Source organism: Talpa occidentalis, unplaced genomic scaffold (genome assembly GCF_014898055.3).
Source record: "Talpa occidentalis isolate TD23 unplaced genomic scaffold, MPIMG_talOcc4v2.1 talOcc4.2, whole genome shotgun sequence".
NCBI lineage: Eukaryota > Metazoa > Chordata > Mammalia > Eulipotyphla > Talpidae > Talpa > Talpa occidentalis.
Genome location: NW_023602073.1, coordinates 136949639 through 136967480, shown reverse-complemented (window position 1 = coordinate 136967480; position 17842 = coordinate 136949639). Strand labels below are relative to the sequence as shown.

General features: G+C 41.8%; 1 protein-coding gene across 1 annotated transcript in view; it reads left to right on the top strand.

Annotated features, from left to right (window-relative positions):
* Positions 1-16342: 16342 nt before the first annotated feature.
* PLAGL1 (PLAG1 like zinc finger 1) overlaps positions 16343-17842 on the top strand; it is a 100470-nt gene continuing 98970 nt past the window's right edge. The window contains exon 1 of the mRNA XM_054697900.1: positions 16343-16365. The gene's annotated coding sequence lies outside the window, so the exon portion shown is untranslated. The remainder of the gene's footprint in view (positions 16366-17842) is intronic.

The following is a 17842-nucleotide window of genomic DNA, read 5'->3' as shown; positions in this document are numbered from 1 at the left end:
TAATTCAGCAGACATTGTCCATCATGGAGCTGAGCACTGAACACACTAGAGCTCTGAAAACATCATTGCCCAACACTAGCAGCATGTTATCAGCAAACCATATAAAGTTCAAACCAGGCACTGAAGACATGTAAAGATGATTACCAAGGAAAGCATAGTATGCTAATGGATCTCCAGATTCTAGAATAATGGGCATTCAAGAACTTTGTTTATTGAACTTTATTTATTCCTCTATAAATGACATTCATCCTACAAACAAACCAGGTATTTTAAAGACTTTTGGGTCCCTTTCCATTACAATGCATTGTTTTTAATATGAATAAGTGAATGAACAAACAAACAATGCACAAGGAGCCATGGTGATTGGTTAAAGTTGACATAGGCATAGAAAGTGTTTAACTGGCACTGGTCTCCCTGATGGTGCAGGGGGTTAAGCACAGCACCGTGAAGCTATCTGCAGCCACTGAAGCATGAGTTCAGTGAAGCACGAGTTCGAGCCCCAGCCAGGGAGCTGACCCACATGGTGTATCAGACCTCTCCTGTCTCGCCTGCTGCTCCCCTCAGCCAATCTGTCTGTCCTGCTCCCCACTCTGTCTCTGGTGAATCCTCTCACCCCTCCAGCTTATACCCCAGTTCTTGTATGCATAAATAATAAATAAACCTTTTTTTAAAAAAAAAAAAAGTGTTTAACTTATATTGATTATGGATCTTTCCAACTTTTGTGCTCAAAACGGAACATTGATGTTTTGTGTTAAAAAAACCTCACCTCAGTGATGTTAATCCTATCATTCTAGTAAGCATAATAGGGTTTGTATTTTTTTTTAGCCTTAATGTCTTTCCAAAAGCACACACTTTTTCTATCAATTGGCAATGAATAAGCAATGTGCAAAATATCAAATACCCAAATAACATGACAACTTCACAAAATGCAATTCACAGGCTAAATAAATCTCAGAATATACTTTTGGTTAGATAAGAAAATGTACAAATCCATCTTTATGAGAACATTTTATATGGATACATTATATGGAGCAACTCTCAGTTTCTTGAGGAAAGAGTATTTTGTTAAAAACAAAATATCTCACATATTTAGTAGAAAATAATTATCAACTTACAGAAAATGAAATCTGAGATAAAATAGATCACAGTGAGAATCCACTTTGGAGATGATGAATATAGTGTGGTAACAAGTACTAAATACGTAGTTTTCCAGTTAATTTAAAGAGACCTGTAATTATTAGAAAGTGAAATTGTGAAAGGTCAACATATTTACATTCATAAGCTTGAAAGCTGATTTGACATTCACTTTTCCTCTATTTCTCTGGTATTCTCTTGGCTTTTGTTCTATCTTTCTTCCCATTTATCTCCTCTTGATTCTTGCTATTCTGTAAAAAGAAACTCTACAGATAATGAGTGTAGTGAAACCAATACATCTTTAACCTTTTCTCTCGGCCCTAGAACTTCTTTGGAATTCACATATTCTGAACATGCAGTGTTAATTAAACTTCACACACTCTGAAATGTGTGTCATAGAGATACTAATTTTTAAGGTAATAAGTGAGACATTTGCACGAAGAAATCCATAGTTTGATTGCACACATTAATTTTGATAAAATAAGCATTATTAGTGGAAAGTTGAATGCTAGATAATATTTATATATCATTTCATGGGAGGGTATAGTAGAAGAAGTTTGTAGGAATTATTCATTAGTATTAGGAGAACTTGAAGATGTTTAATATACTAATTAATTTTGCATTGGATAGTCATGCTACTGTATCAAATCTCTGAAAAAAAATTTAAGGATGATAAATTTATTTAATGGAGATATTTTTTAATGAGACCATAGGTGTGGGAGTATTTAAACCTGTAACTTTTTTCACTGCAAATTCTATAATGACATACAAAGTACAAACTAACCCAGGTCAGGACTCTTGAAAATGTTTCTAATGGGAAGGCAGATGAAACTTCTGGCTTGTTCCTGGAGAGTCAAACAAAGGGCCTGTCTTTACGTGAGCATCATGTGTGCTGAGAAAGGTCACAGTTGTCATGTAATAAGCACTCTTTATAAAATCAAAGTTTGGAGCTAATCATTACAGCTTAGGTATTTTGCAAAGGAATATTTTAGTTTTTAGAAAATGTATATATATTTCTAAATATACATGTTCCTAGATAAAGATGGAGATATATAGTTATCATCATATGGAAAGTTTCTTTGTTACTTGAAGCTATAAAATTGCCTCCTGCCTTCTTGAAAGTTGTATTTCTATGTATTCAATTTACCCTTCCTCCATAAATAAAGTTTGTCCTACAAACAAACTAGGTATTTTAAAGATTTTCAGGTCCCTTTCCATTACAATGTATTGTTTCTAATTTATATAAAAGCCTGCTTTTGCCTCATTTACAAAATTTTAGGCAAGGTTTAAAAAAAAGCCAAACCTAACCAAGGTAAAAATAGGCTCTCACAGTGCACACATTTCCATTTTAAGTTTCAAATAATATAACACACATGTAGATTTTTACTGAAACTCTGTGTTTTATTTTTATTAATAAAATTTATTGAGGTAATGTTGGTTTATAACATTATATATGCCTTTGATTTTTTAAATTCCAATTAGTATTTATCATAACTAGCTCATTTTTCAAGTATGCATGTAATAATACTGTTTTTTTGCAAGCTTTAAGTATTCTATTTTCTTCTGACTAGCTCTAAATTACTGAAATCTTTCATTGTCAGACTATTGGAATGCTGAAATGCAATTTTATATGCACAGCATGTTAACAATCAACATCAGTTGCTTTATTTCTGCCGTGTTAAGCACTGAAGTAAGTATGGCGTTTATTCTTCCAGAAAATGTCCTTCCCCAGAATGGCATATCTTTTCTTTGTTCTTCAGCCTAACCTGCTGAGTGTTTTCTGTTCCAGATTTCCACCAAGCAACTGAACCTTGAATATCAGTAGTGCACAGTACAGGACGCTAAACAGATTTAATTCAAACTACCCTCAAATTTTATGTAGGTATCTCTAGTAACCACTTCCTTGAAATAGCACTGCTGGTTTTAAGAGATAATGTTAAATCCATTTGTTAATTGGTGCCATGTCTCAATTTTTTGAAATGAGAGATATGGTGTTCTTTTTTTTTTTTTTTTAAGATTTATTTATTTATTTATACAAGCACTGGGTACAATCAGAAGTGCAGGACGGTGAGAGAATTCACCAGAGCCAGAGCGGGGAGCAGAACAGGCAGACTGATGAAATACACTGCTGAGGGGAGCAGTGGGAGGCAAGAGAGATCTGCGCGCCATGTGGGACCCTCGCCAGTGGTCGGGGATCGAACCGGTGCTGCAGAGACTGCGGGCAGCTTCGCAGTCCAGTGCTCAACTGCTGCGCCTCCAGGGGAGGCCTGAGATATGGTTTTCAAAAAGACAGTTTCACACAAACAAGTGGTTAGTAAAAGTCCAGACTGAATCTGTTATCCAGGGTATTACAGAAACTCCCTTGACCAAGTCACATGTAATTGGTGTTTACTGTCTACACCGCGTACAAGCGTCAGTGTAAATTGCTACTCTGGTCTGGTGAAGGCCGGTGGAGACTTTCCTTTCTACCTAAGAGGAGCTTAAATGAGGAGACTATTTTACTCCTTTTTGGCACAGTGCTGGTACATAGTCGGCATGCCATGAATTTCTATGCTTAGGGATTTTTCTTCCTTATTTTGAGTCAGGATTATTTCAACTACAAAAGAAAGATCATGTCAGCCACACTGATTGAAGAAAAAAGGGAGCTTAGGAGTTCATGTCATTCACCAACCCAAGTGTTTCCGTCTTGGTGCTTCACCATCCAGCTCTCAAATATGTGACCAGAACTTTGTTTTTCTTGCTCTTCTTAAAGGCTGCCAATAACTCCAAAGACTGTATGCTTTCACGTTCAAATTCCAGACTTTCCTGCACCCACCATTCAGGCTAGGGATAGCCGCATGTTGATTCATTCACTTGTGGCCATGTGTTTCACCCTGGTTTCCAGGTAGAGTCAGTGCCACTAGAACTGCCAGTGCCCACCGTAGGCGAGGGGATGGGTCCACTGAGAGAAAATGGGGGACTGGATGCTGGAAAAAATAAATGACATCTGTCACTTCTAGATACTAATACTGTCTGTTAAACATTCAATCAGTCAAATACATGCTACATATAGTATTTAATTTATTTTTATTTTCTAAGATTTATTTATTTATGCATACAAGAGCTGGGGTGCAGGCCAGAGGGAAGGGATGAGAGGATTCACCAGAGACAGAGTGGGGAGAAGAACAGGAGGATCTACTGAAATACACTGCTGAGGGGAGCAGCAGGTAAGACAGGAGAAGTCTCTGCGCCATGTGGGTTAGCTCCCTGGCTGGGGATTGAACTCTTGCTGCAGTGGCTAATGATAGCTTCATAGTGCTGAGACTTAACCCCCTGTGCCACCATGGAGGCCCTAATTTATTTTAAAATATTCTTTTTTCGCCTCTGAAATCAGGGTGCAATGTGTAGTTAGGGACCCTCTTCTGAAAGAGGTGGGTCTTAAACCTGGCATTTCAGTAAGGCTGTGACTCCAATAAACAAAAGGAAAGAAAAGAGAGGCATTTAGAAAGAACAAAATAGATGTTGTGAAATAATTAGAGGTAAAAATATGGACCTTAGGGGGACAAGTGGTTCAGGAAAAATCTAGAGTAGTAGGTTTTTGAGGAAAGCTATAAATCAGAGCCAGTTTGCAAATGATCTCCAAGGAGTCTGGGCTCAATATGTGAGCACTGAAGTCATGGGGAATTCTGAGCAAAGGTTTGCATGCTGCAAGTTATGTTGTTAGAAATTTAACCTGGAGGGCCTCCCCGGTGGTGCAGTGGTTGAGCGCTGGGTTGCGAAGCTGCCTGCAGCCTATGCAGCGCCGGTTCGATCCCCGGCTGCTCCCCGACCACAGGAGGAGGGTCCCACATGGCGCACAGACCTCTCCTGCCGCCCGCTGCTCCCCTCAGCAGTGTACTTCGGTCCTTCTGCCTGCTCTGCTCCCCGCTCTGGCTCTGGTGAATTCTCTCACCCTCCCGCGCTTCTGACTGTACCCAGTGCTTGTATAAATAAATTAAAAAATAAATAAATAAATAAATCTTAAAAAAAAAAAGGAAATTTAAGCTGGAAATAATGTCAGAAAAGATGACTAGAGTGAAGAGGGAGAAGGAGGTGGAGGGGCAGGGTACAGAAGAAGAAGAAGAAAGTCCTGCCATCTGTCACTGGACAGGAATTTATCGCAAATAATTTGAGAAAGAAACAGAAATAAAAATGATAGAAGAAACCTAAAAATCAAAATGTTAAATGTTACCCAAAAATACATTGAATTTTGTCTCTCATAAAAGCTAGGTGAAAGTCCTCACCTAAAGTGCATGAGGAGGTCACCTTACTTGGAAAGAGGGTCTTTACAGAGCTAATCAAGTTAAAATGAGGTCATTGCAGTGGGCTCTAATCCGGTATGAGTGGTAACTTTACAAAAAGAGGAAATTCAGACACAGAGACTACCATGTGAACAGGAGGGCAAAAATGGGGTGAAAAAATTAAGATAAAGGTCAAGGAAGGGCAAAGATTGCCAATAAACTGCCAGAAACAGAGAGAGCAAGCCAGAGGGGAGGGAAGGGACCAACTCTGCCAACACCGGACCTTGATGTTGGCCTTCTAGCCTTAAAAACTATGAGGCAAGACCTTCTAGATACATAGATGTGACGTATCTACGGGTGTCACATTATGTGGCAGCTCTAAGGAACTAATATACATAATCTGGAGGACATTTCTTTAGATGGTGTTGAGTGTTCAGATACATAGAGGGGTTTCTGCAACCAAACCAACTGCAACTTTAACATCATGTCTTTTATATTTCTAGAAAGGCATTCTTTACAAAAGTCTTTGAAGATCTAAAGTGAGGTATTCAGCATGAAGGATAAAAGAGGGTGTGACAAGCAACTTTGTACCTGTCCTCTCAGAACTGACCTTCAAAATGCAAACTCCACTCTGTTCAGTGTTCTTGGAAGACACGGTGGCTCCAGATATCTGTCCTTCGCTGGCTGAATATGGATCCCTCCGATTCAGCTGTGGATCCACAGCTACAGTTGCTTCATACCACCTCTGCCTGATACTGTCAGGAGAGGTGGGAAGGGAAATTGCTAGACTCTTTCAAGTCTTTCAGTAGCGGGGGATTTCCACTGCTCTTCAGCAGTATTCTCAGATCCATCCCATGCTGCTTTATTTGGATGGGGAATCCCTGAACACCCTCTGAAACTGGAGAAGCTCCAGGAGCCACGAGAGCGGTGAGCACTGGTCTGTACACACTAAAAACGAATGAGTGACTTCTCCGTGGGCTTAGAACGCTTTAGTGCAGGCTTTGCACAGCATGGAGGTTAAGGATCTAAGGCTCAGCACAGACCTCCAGGAGCAGGGGGTTAAGCTGCCTAGATTTAAATCCAAGCCCTGCCACTTACTGACTGTGGAAGAACAAACAAACCAAAACAAAAAATTGTAAAAGAAACCTAATCAGTTTGTGCCTGATTCCTCACACTGGAACCTGTTTCATAGGGTTGTTATTAGGTACCCAATGAATGTAAGTAATTATAATAATGGTACCATATCCTTTATGAAATTTCCATAAAATTGAGAAATCACCAAGTCTACAGAAAAAATATAAACTATCTTTATGAAAATTATTTAGGTATAATTTATAAATATATCTGGAGAGAGAGAGAGAATGCTATGTTTATATATACTACATGGAAAAAACACTTCACCTCACTAAGCTCTGGTTTTTAATCTATGAAGAACTGTATGACTGCACATGCATAAACTAAATCTTTGCAGTTATTTAAAAATAATTGCTTCTATGTATCTAAAAGCTTTAAAACCCAATCCTCATCATCCAGAAAAGGTAATGTGTGCATGGGAGTATTTTATCTCTTTTTTAAGTGGGTAAAATTTTAAAAACAGAATATTCTTCTAGCAGTACATGCTGAATAAAAGAACATAACTATATAACATGATAATCAGTTTCTGAATTTCTTTTACAACAGTTTTCTTTTATTTAACCCATTTTAAGTTGCCTTCAGATCCTGCATTAATATATCAGTCTACTCTTAAGGAAATCACTAGAATATAATTTATCACAATTAGTACTATTGAAATATCAAGAACCAATTGAGATGAATCCAGAGGGGAAAAACCATCACTTAAAGACCTGTGTTTTATGAGTAATCTAAAATCTTGGAGAAAAATACAAAATGTGAAAAAATAAACCAAATGGAATTGGTTAATAGAAAATATGGGAATAGAGAAACAAGTATTTAAACCAAAAAAAAAAAAAAAGGACTAAAAAGACAACTACAGTATTATTGGTACATGGAGACATTTTGAACCCAGTTTCTCCCACAAATCAATGGCATAAAAATAAAACGATTAAAAGGCATGTGGGATACATACCAAGCAAACACAATGGGGTAGAACTTGTGTGAATCTTGACTTAAAACGAAGCACGATAATAAAATAAAGTTGTAAACACACATTTTTGACATAATTGAGTTTGTTATCATTTTATGTTATAAGTTATTATTGCTAATTTTGTTAGTATAATAATAGCATCTACAATGTCAACTGTCATATCAACTTCTAGTCCAGTTATTGGAACCCTGTTACAGCTTAAGTGTTACAGTTCATGTACCACGGCAGAAGGATTAATAGGTCTCCTCCCATAGTGTTTCAGCTCTTGCTTTACAGGTTGAGTAATACAGCAAGCTTTTTTTCTATTTGGAGCTATCCCATCCCATCCCATTCCGGCCCATCCCAAGGAAGGAGAAGAGCAAACTCAAAGAGCCCTGGAACTAAATACCCAAGGAGCACAGGGGGGCATATGCTTATATATTTGCTTTTTGCAAATGAGGCTTTCAGTCAGAGTGGTATTGATTGGTGGAAAGTTTGTCAAGCAGTGATTAGCTGATTTCTATCCTGGGCTGGGCTTGCCAGTGTGGTATCATTTCCTGGCAGTCTGCACATGCCCTAACATTTTGGGGTATCTAGAAAGAACTTTGAAAAAACAAAGTCACCTATATTGTTTCTAGCTCTTGGTTACTGTGAATAATGTAATGAACTTAGGTGTACAGATATATCTTCAATATACTGAATTCAATTCCTGCATATATATACATATATATGGAGTGGAATTGCTAGAGTGGAATTACTGCATCATATGAGGGTTAAATTTTTAACTTTAATTTCCATATTGTTTTCCACAAAGGTTATAACAATTTACATTCCCACCACAGTCTATATGGGTTCCCTCTCCTCCATATTCTCCCCAACATTTGTTATCACTTATCTTTTGACAGACATCACCCTAACAGGCTGGCATGGGTGGACTAGAGTATTTTTAATTTGACTATATCACCTTTACCGGTAAAATTTATTCTTTCATTGTCAGTTACAAATTAGCATCCTTTGGTTTCAACTAGAACTGACGTTAGCATTTTTTTTTAATCTGGGGCAATGGCGAAAATTCCCATAGTTTTCTTAATTTATGGAAGTCTTTATCTTTCTTTCACTTATTTTCATTTCTACTGGGTCGTTTTAGTTGACAGGTTGGTTTTTTTTTTTTTTTTTTTCTTTAAGCACTTTGTATATATCATCTCACTATCTCCTGGTCTGCAAATTTAACCAGATTTCTGCTGAGACATCTGTTGATAGTCTTAGCAGAATTTTCTTGATTGTGATAATTTTTTTATCTTGTTTTTTCAAAGTTCTGTCTTTGTCTTTGAATTTTGAGAGTTTGATTGTGTGTTTTGGTGGAGAGATCCTTGTTGTGAGTCTGTTTGAAGATCTTTGAGCTTCTTGTGCTTGGATGGCCATCACTCTCCCAATATATGGGAAGTTTGGGGTTATAATTTATTTAAATAAGGTTTCCATTCCTCTCCCCTTTCTTTCCTTCTGGGACTCCTGTAATGCTGGTAATAATGTCTTTTGATCATGTCTTATAGCGTATGTAATCTTTCTTCACTCTCTTCATTCGAATTTCCTTAGTCTCCTCTTATTAGATAATATCAAGAGATTTGTCTTCAAGCTCGTAGATTCTTCTACCCAATGGTGCCTACTTGCCTAATTGAAAATATTGATTTCATTTTTTGTTTCATTCATAATATACTTCATCTCCAGAACTTGTTTGGTTCTTTTTTTTATGATTATTATTTCTTTTTTGATTCTATTTTTTTTTCATGTATTGCTTTCCTGAGTTTATTAATTTCCACCTGTGATCTCTGGAGTCTCTTCCTCAGAATAATTATTTTGAATTTTTCCTAGATAATTCTTTTGCATATCTCCGTTTCTTTGCAATCTAATAGCAACATATCAATTTTTCCCTTTGGTCATTGTGTTCCTGATGGGTTTGTGTTGCTGTGTGCACATATGAGGGCACAGTCACCTCTTCCAGCTTTTGTTTTCCTTGGACTGACTTCAGTAGGGAAAGACTTTCACCTGAAGGTGGCTCTACGGGTACTAGAGAGGTGGCATGCAGCATCTTTGGTTCCTGAGATGACCCAGTGCCATAATCTCAATGCTACTCCATTGCTGAGGCTGACACCAACCAGACTGCAGGATCTTCAGGGACACAGACTTCAGAGCATCAGCAGGTGGCAGTGGCAGGTAGACCTATTGGGATCTTCAGAGGCAAAGGTGTTGGGGATTCTTCTTATTCTCCTTTATTTATTTATGTTTTTGCCTAAAATTGGATGCTCTATCCAAGCGGGTCCTTCTTGGCAGCCAGTCTGGCATGCTGAGCTTCAGAGCTCTCTGTGCAGAACTGGAGTCAGTATCCTAGGACTAGGTGCATGTAGAACTACCATAATTCATGGGTATCATAGTCCACAGGTGCGCTTTTTGTGGCTGTGGCACTGGTGTCCAGGATATCTACAAATATTCCATGAAACTAGTATCTGGGGGTTGAAGCTCACCACGGTGACTCTGGCTGTCTGGTAGTTGGCGGGTAGATGATGCTGCAGTGGCACAGACCCCGAGATGACAAGGTGTGGCAGTGGTTGGGGTCCTGGGACACAGTGCAGTAGTGGCACAGACTGAGGATGGTGGATCAAAGCCTCAGCACTGGTCCTGGAGGGCATCATGGGGTAGCAGCAGCAATACTTTGGTGGTGGCCTGTGAAAGTCATGTGTTGAGACCTGATGAGCTGGGCTTAGAGCAGCTGTAGCATTGTCCTGGCAATGCAATGACAGTTCACAGCTGTGACTTTGAACCTGAGGGACCGTCCCTGAAATGACAAATCAGGGGACCTCTGGGGTAGGGTTTAGGACAGTAGATTAAATTACTTTTAAACATGATATAAATGATATACAGTTTTAAACTTGTGCCCATTTTCTAGTAGACAAAAATATAACTTCATGGAATTTTATCAAATTATTATTTCGGGTATAAGTTGAGTTTCACATTTTGTGCTTGCCATAAATAACCTTTTTTGCAGAGTGAATAAATATCACTGATATTAACCTGAGCGTCTAAATAGTACTATTGAAGTTTTTTTACAGTTTTTTCTCTGTATTGTAACAGTCACATGTGTCATTGTCATATAATTCAAAACAAAGTAAGATAGGTATATTAAGAATATAAATGTCAAGCTTATTCTAACATACTTTTGATAGAACTTGGGAGGCATGATATGGAAGAGAAGGGACAATGAGCAAGAAAAAGGACACTAAAGTTTCAAATCTGGGTATCTCGGAAAAAGGAAAAGCTGTTAGAATTATGAAAATCGAAATATGAAACTAGTTATTATGACAAGATAGTGAGTTAAGTTTGGAATACTGAGTTAGAAAAGCTGGTGGGAACCACAGCAGAAGATGACTCAGGATCTTTCCAGGCTAGAGATGTGGAATTTGTGTGCCTACAAGTGATTTACAATGAGCTTATTAAGGATATAAGTGGAAAGGAAAATGAGAGAAGATAGATAAAGGAAAGGCCTAGAGCTGGGACCACCCACACTTGGGAAAGGAAAGGAGGAATAGATGGGGAAAAAGAAGTATTTTGAGTGTTTCGAGAACCAGAAGACAGAAAATTACAGAAGCTAGGGAAGAGTTGTTTTCTGCCAGAACTCACATTATTTCCTCAATACAAGATAATAGCTTTGAATGGACCATAATTTCACAGAGATCTTTCTTTAGTTTCTTGATGATTGTTTTGCCTTTGCTTAGAGATGCTAGATATTTCCTTGGGACAATATACAACCCTTCCTCCCTATCTGCAGCAAGTGTATAGATAGAAAAGCTTGAAAGAAAATATATAAAATCTACCTAATTTAGGATAATTGGTGTATGAAGTAAGATGCGCAGGAGTCTGACTTGTGTCGGGATGCTCGAACTGATGGATTGTCAAAGGAAGCAAGACCTCTAAAGAAGAGTAACATCAGGTAAATGGCATGTAACCAATAAAAAAATCCTGTCAGTTTCTTCAAAAAATAAAAAGTAGATTATGGTTGATCTAGTGGTGAGAGAACTATGGTGACCACACCTGAGGGGGAGAAATTCTTTACTGTGAAAAAAATGAACAAGTATCTAAAAAATGGTAATTCAATAAAAAATATATCTTACAAAAGCCTTTGGGAAGAGAATGTGAAGGTGGAGGGGCAGGAGGTGAATGATTTAGAGTTGAGGATAAGTGTTAGTCTTGTGGATTAGCAGCCAGAATGTGACTGTTGATTGCTAAGGAAGGAGGCAAAGTAGAATAGCAGGAGGCCAGAGTTCATGGTGCAGATTCTAAGGGATTCAGCAGAGACTAAGGGTCAAATCTTCGGAACAGGAATAGATCTTCAAATCTGGTTGTAAGAGAACATTGACTACAGGTCAAAAATTGGAATGAATAGCAGAACAAAGGGAATTTCTATAGAAATACTACCAGTTTTTTAAAAGGATAATAGAGATCTCAGCTTAAAGGCAGAAACCCAAGAGCTAACAAAGTGGAGGACTTTGAAAATGCAGGTAAAAGGTGACCATTGATAGTGCTCAACTGGAGAAGTTGGGGGCTTGGGGTTTAAGCACAGGGGTCAGCTTTTACAAGGAGAAATGGTTTCTCAGAGGGAAGGAAGAACAACCAAAAATAATGGAAGCTCTCTGGAGAAGTACTTCTACTTAAAGTAGAAGGCAATCTCATCTTTGGGGGCGAGGCCAGGCACCAGTAATGGTCTTGGATGGAAAAGATTTAAAATTGCAGAGGTAGAGCATGCAATGGGATGAAAGGGATGCTAAGGTGTTCAATGCTCTTCTGAGATTATATAAATTCACAGTGCATCCAATCAACACACCACGTTTCTGATGTCCCAATAGCAGGTGACAATTGGGGAAAGTAACAGTGAAAGTAGATGGGGAGAGATTCCTGACAGGGAATGCAAGGAGGCCAAAGGAATGAAGAATGCCCTGGTAATAAGAAAATATTTACATTTACAAAAAAACCTGACCTATACTGGGTAAAGACTTAAGGGAAGTCAAATTGAGGTAATGAACTAATAAAATAGGAAGGGTCCTAGGGATTAAAATTCATAAAGAAATAAAAAAGAGGAAGCTAGACAAGACAGAACTAGAAGCTGTGGTGTGAGAAGGGAATTCTCTACCCTTGGAGTAATATGTTTGCTAAGACAGTCTCTTACACTGGTAACTAATGAGTTTCTGGAAATGTGTTCAAAAGGCAAATGTATAAGAAAAAGCACGAATGTTATAAATGGCTCTCATTACCAGGACAAAGAAATGGTTACAAAATCCCTCATTATGGTTCCTGTAAGCCCAGGCTTAGTCAGGCTTGAGCAGCCTGGGAGGCAAGTGAGAGTTACAGCCCCCTCCCGCACCTTGGAGCCCCAGCAGAGAGAGCTGCTGCTGCTGGTGTCTGGCCACCTGAGTGCTGGGAACCCAAGAAGATGAAATCTAGCTCCTGGGTCTTGCCAGGCTGTGCAGTCAGAATGGGGGGGAGGGGTTGAAGCTGTCACTAGGGGCTGAGGTTATCGCCTAGAACCACCAAGAATTTCCCTACTACTCACTGGGTAGAGAAGCTTCCAGGCACTGGGACGGGACACAGAGCCTCCTCCGAGATGCCATCTGTGCCATTTTTGGGTATGGGCCATGAATATTCAATGGGCACTAGGCCCCTGCACAACATGGGCTCCCTGGGGAACCTGACCATTTGGTAAACAATTGATAGCACTCCCCCACCCCTGCCCCCATCACCCCATCCCTGATATCAGCTCTCAGCAGATGACCATCCAGAATGGGATTTGGTGTACGAAAGTGCTGGGAAAGGATAGGTGGGAAAAGTAGAATTAATGTAGAGCACAATTGTGCAAACTGTTCACAATTAAGAGACTGTTTGCGATTTAAGAACTGTGGGCTATGCCAGTGACCTTTGGATATGAGGGTTGTCCTAGCTAGGTATGAAAATGAGGAGAGCTGTACTCTCAATCTGGGGTGGGGGCATGCATTTGCTTTAAATTTCAGGCTTCACATCTTCATTTAAGAAAGCACCCAGAATTCCTTTGCTCCTCACTTAACTATCCTCCATATGTAGAGCAAAGCAGCTCACGTGGTCAACTGCAGCGTGCTTACCAGCATGGGCTAAGGAGCTTGCACGCTCAGGAGTCAGCTCACCTGATAAGCATTAAAACATTAACTGAGATTCCTTTTATTAGAACCACCATTTCATCCCCTCCTCAGAATTTCTGAAAAATCACCTATTCCTTGAAAGTTGCACGTTTGCCCCCCTCTCTCACTTCCTTAATTGAATTTGTGTTTGAAAGTCGTTGAAAGTTCACTTCCTGCATGAATGCTTCCCTGCCTGGAGGAGAGGTAGTGAACTTGGCTTCTTTATCTAAAAATACACCCACTAGCATGTTTGGAAAAGGGCATGTATTGCTTAGACGTAGGTTTTATTTTCTGTCTGAACAAAATATTGCTGTTTTCACATGAACACAATAAAAACTGTGGCTTCAGTTCTACAATTTGGTTAGAGAATTTAATGTATTTTTTATTTTCTTTCAGATATAAAATCATTTTCCTCTAAAGAACAGGCAAGGGAAAGTTTGCCCCTCCTCACATTCCTTCCTTATCCCCTTTCCTGTGGTCTTCATTCTTCTCTCTTCTTTTCTCCTTCCTTTCTCTCCTAAAATTTAATTTGTCCATTTAATTGACCAATAGAAATGCAATAATGGATATAATGAGAAAAAGGAGGGGGAATCCCTCTTTGTCATATTGTCATTTTACAATAATCAAGTGCATTTCAGGTTTCTTATCTAATAGGCACAACCAAGTGTTGTTTTACTAACTCTTTTATATATTAATTCATTCCACCAACACACTGTCATGTGCCTGGCCCTCTACCAAGCAATCTTCCTTCCGTGCCCTAGAAAACCAGTTGAGGGTTTTAAGCTTGATGTTTAATCTTTGTGCTACAGAAACTTAATTTAAGAGGGAAAAAACCTACTGAAAATCGATACCTTCATTTCACCCCCCAACCCCCACCCTCTGCACCTTGCAAGACATGACTTCATGCATTTTTGGTGGTTTCTTCTCTTCTCCCCTAGATATGAAAAAAAAGTCAATGTTGAGGAGCCAAGGAAAGCAGGGTTCAAATCCTGGCTAACTGTGAGAACTGAGCCACCATATACTTTTGAGCTTTTAAAAGCTCATCAGTTAATGAAAGGTAACCATAACAACAGCAGAGGGATGTGGAAATTCAATGAGAAAAGAATGTAAAGGGCCCAGCACAAGGGGAGTTCCTTTCCTTGTGTTATTGTTTGTCTTATTTTACAAACCCGTTGAGGATAGGTTATAAACTCATTCATCTGAATTGCAGTAGTATTAATAATCAATCGAAAAAGTAAACATGTGGTGCTAGCTGAGCAAGCAAACATGTAACATGAATATGCTGAAATAAAGCCATTTATTGATTTTGCAGCAGGCACTTCAAGTGCAGGGGTGGAGTTTCAAGGGCATTCCACCACCTATTGTCAGTGAGCTGGGGAAATTTTGTCATCCAAATTCAGAAATATAGGTATTTCTGAAGCACTTTGTGCACTGGGGGGGATTTCTTCTGTCATTCTTTTCTTGCTCAAGTAACGAATTATAGCAATATATTTACATATTCATGTTTGTGAGGTGCAGTTGTGTGTGTGGGGAAAACTGGGTACTTCAACATGTCCAATTTCTGCAAGTTCTGTGACATCTCTGGGTGTTGGGTTTTTGAGCTGTAAACTTGGCACGACATTTGTACAAGGGCCTCCCTGGTGGTGCAAGGGGTTATGTCACAGCACTATCAAGCTATCAGCAGCCAGTGCAGCAGTTGGAGCCCCAGCCAGGGAGCTACCCACATGGCGCAGCAGACCTCTTCTGTTTCACCTGCTGCTCCCCTCAGCAGTGTATTTCAGTCAGTCTGCCTGTTTTGCTCCCCACTCTGTCTCTGGTGAATCCTCCTACCCCCTCCCCTACCTCTGGCCTGTACCCCAACTCTTGTATGTATAAATAAAATAAATCTTAAAGAAAAACACATTTGTGCACGAATAAAGTACAATATGTATTTTAAATACTTGGCAAATAACTGACACCCGCTTGCTTTCCTCTTGTGCCAGGTCCACCTTGTTGATTACTCAGGAAACAACACCTGTGAGTGGGCCCCGACCCCATTTCAGGCGCTTTGCATCATTGAATCCCGCAGCATTTTCACAAAGAACCTCACAGAGTTGAGCTTGACACGTGAAGCTCATGAGGCTTTAGCTTCAGGTCCTCTCCCCATGCGTTCCTTCCCAAACCTGAATCCCATCATTTTATTTGTTCCCTTGGGGAAGGCCGCTCGCTGCCCGCCCACCTTGTTTAAGCTCCTGGGCCACAAAACCTGGGTTTGCCCGAGTCGGTACTTTTATTCTCCCGATTCTCTAGAAACTGGCAAAATAAGTGGCCTAGGGTTACACCCCTGAGAGTCGTGGAGCAAGAGCTGAACTTGGGCAGCCTGACCCCAGGCCCGAACTCAGCCCCTGGAGGCGATGGCCACGGCGCCCAGGGGAGAGAGACCAAGTGGCCGTCGCCGGGCCGGGTGGCCGAAAGTCCCCAGTGGCTAGCGCGGGCAAGCTGGGGTCGGAGGGGATCGCCCCGCCGAGGCTCCCCGCCCCTTCCTCCCTTTCCCCTTCTCCTTTTTCGCGCCGCCAAGTCCGGGCCGCGTTGCTCGCCCCGCGACCGCCTCGATCGGCCCGCGGGCCCCCCTCTGCCCGGGCCGAGGCGTGGGGACCCGCTCCAGAACTTTCCAAGAGGGAGAAACTTGGCAGCGCGTCAGCAAGACCCAAAGGTGAGGCGCGCGGAGAGCGGGGCTGCTGCCGTGCGGGGCGCGGGGCGCGCAGGTGGGCGCGCAGGTGGGCGCGCGGGCGGGCAGCAGGTGCCCTCGCGCCGGGCGGGCCCGAGGCGCCGCGGAGCCGGAGGCCGCTGGACGGAGGCGCCTGGGCTGGCAGCGGGGCGAGCGCCCCGCCTTTGTGCGACTCGGGGCTCCTTCCCCTTTCTCTGGAGCCCGCCGCTCTGCGCTCCCGCGGGGCGGGGCGGGGCGGGGACCGGGCCGGGGAGCGCCGCCCCGCGCTCCCCCGCTCCCCGGCTCCGGCGGGCGTGCTGGGCCGGCAACCGGCGCTGAGCGCCCCGAGGCGGGGGACCTGGGGGCGCGGGGGTGCGGCGCTGTCTGCGATGACCGCAGGGGCGCAATTTCTCAACTACCCCAGACGCGACACTCAAGTTCAAGTGTCGTGGTCCCCCGAGAGACAGTTGATGGGGGGAAAAAATGATCACGTGGCGACCGGGGAAGTCCCCACAGCCTTGGGGAGAAAAGGACCCGGGCCTTTGGCGTCCCCCGCCACACGGGGGGTGTCGGGGGGCGGGCGAAGGTCGCGGGGGCTTTTGCAAGCTCGCAGCCGAGTTGTTTTGACTTCAGCCTTCGCGCGGGTGCTTACTAAAGTGTAGGGAGCGCTTCCCCCAGGAAGGCCACCCGGGTTTCTTTCCATTGAGAAAAATAAGTGATCACTGTTGCAGTTACACCAATGCCTTGTTCCTGAGTTTCCGTTCAGCCACGTAGAATGAAAAAATAACTTCCAAGAGCTCAAGGAATATTTCAGGGTCTTGTAAGATTTGTAGTGTCAGAGTTTGGCGGCCTGAGGTGCCTCCCAGAAACACCTGGAGTGTTTCAAAGCATCCCCGTTGGGCCCAGATCAGAGTCCAGAATCTGAAGCGTTGGGCCTGACGCCCTGGCGTGTGCGTTTGTAAAAGCTTCCTGGGTAGTTTTGCTGGGGGTGCCTGTTTAGGAATCAAGAGGTCGCACAAGGGGGTTTTTACTCAGTGTGACTATTGAACACATTTTAAAGTGTTTTCTTTTTCTTTTTTTTAAAGGGATAGTCTTTTTTTTTTTTTTAAGATTTGTTTATATATTTATACAAGCACTGGGTACAGTCAGAAGCGCGGGAGGGTGAGAGGATTCACCAGAGCCAGAGCAGGGAGCAGAGCAGGCAGAAGGACCGAAGTACACTGCTGAGGGGAGCAGCGGGCGGCAGGAGAGGTCTGCGCGCCATGTGGGACCCTCCTCCCGTAGCCGGGGAGCAGCCGGGGATCGAACCATCGCTGCAGAGGCTGCGGGCAGCTTCGCAACCCAGCGCGCAAACGCTGCGCCACCGGGGAGGCCCTAAAGTGTTTTCTTATCTGTAAAGTGGCCCCGAAGAACTTGTTATAAAAATAAGCTATTATAGGTTATGTGTGTTGAAAAAGGAGAAATCAAAATCTTGATACAAAAT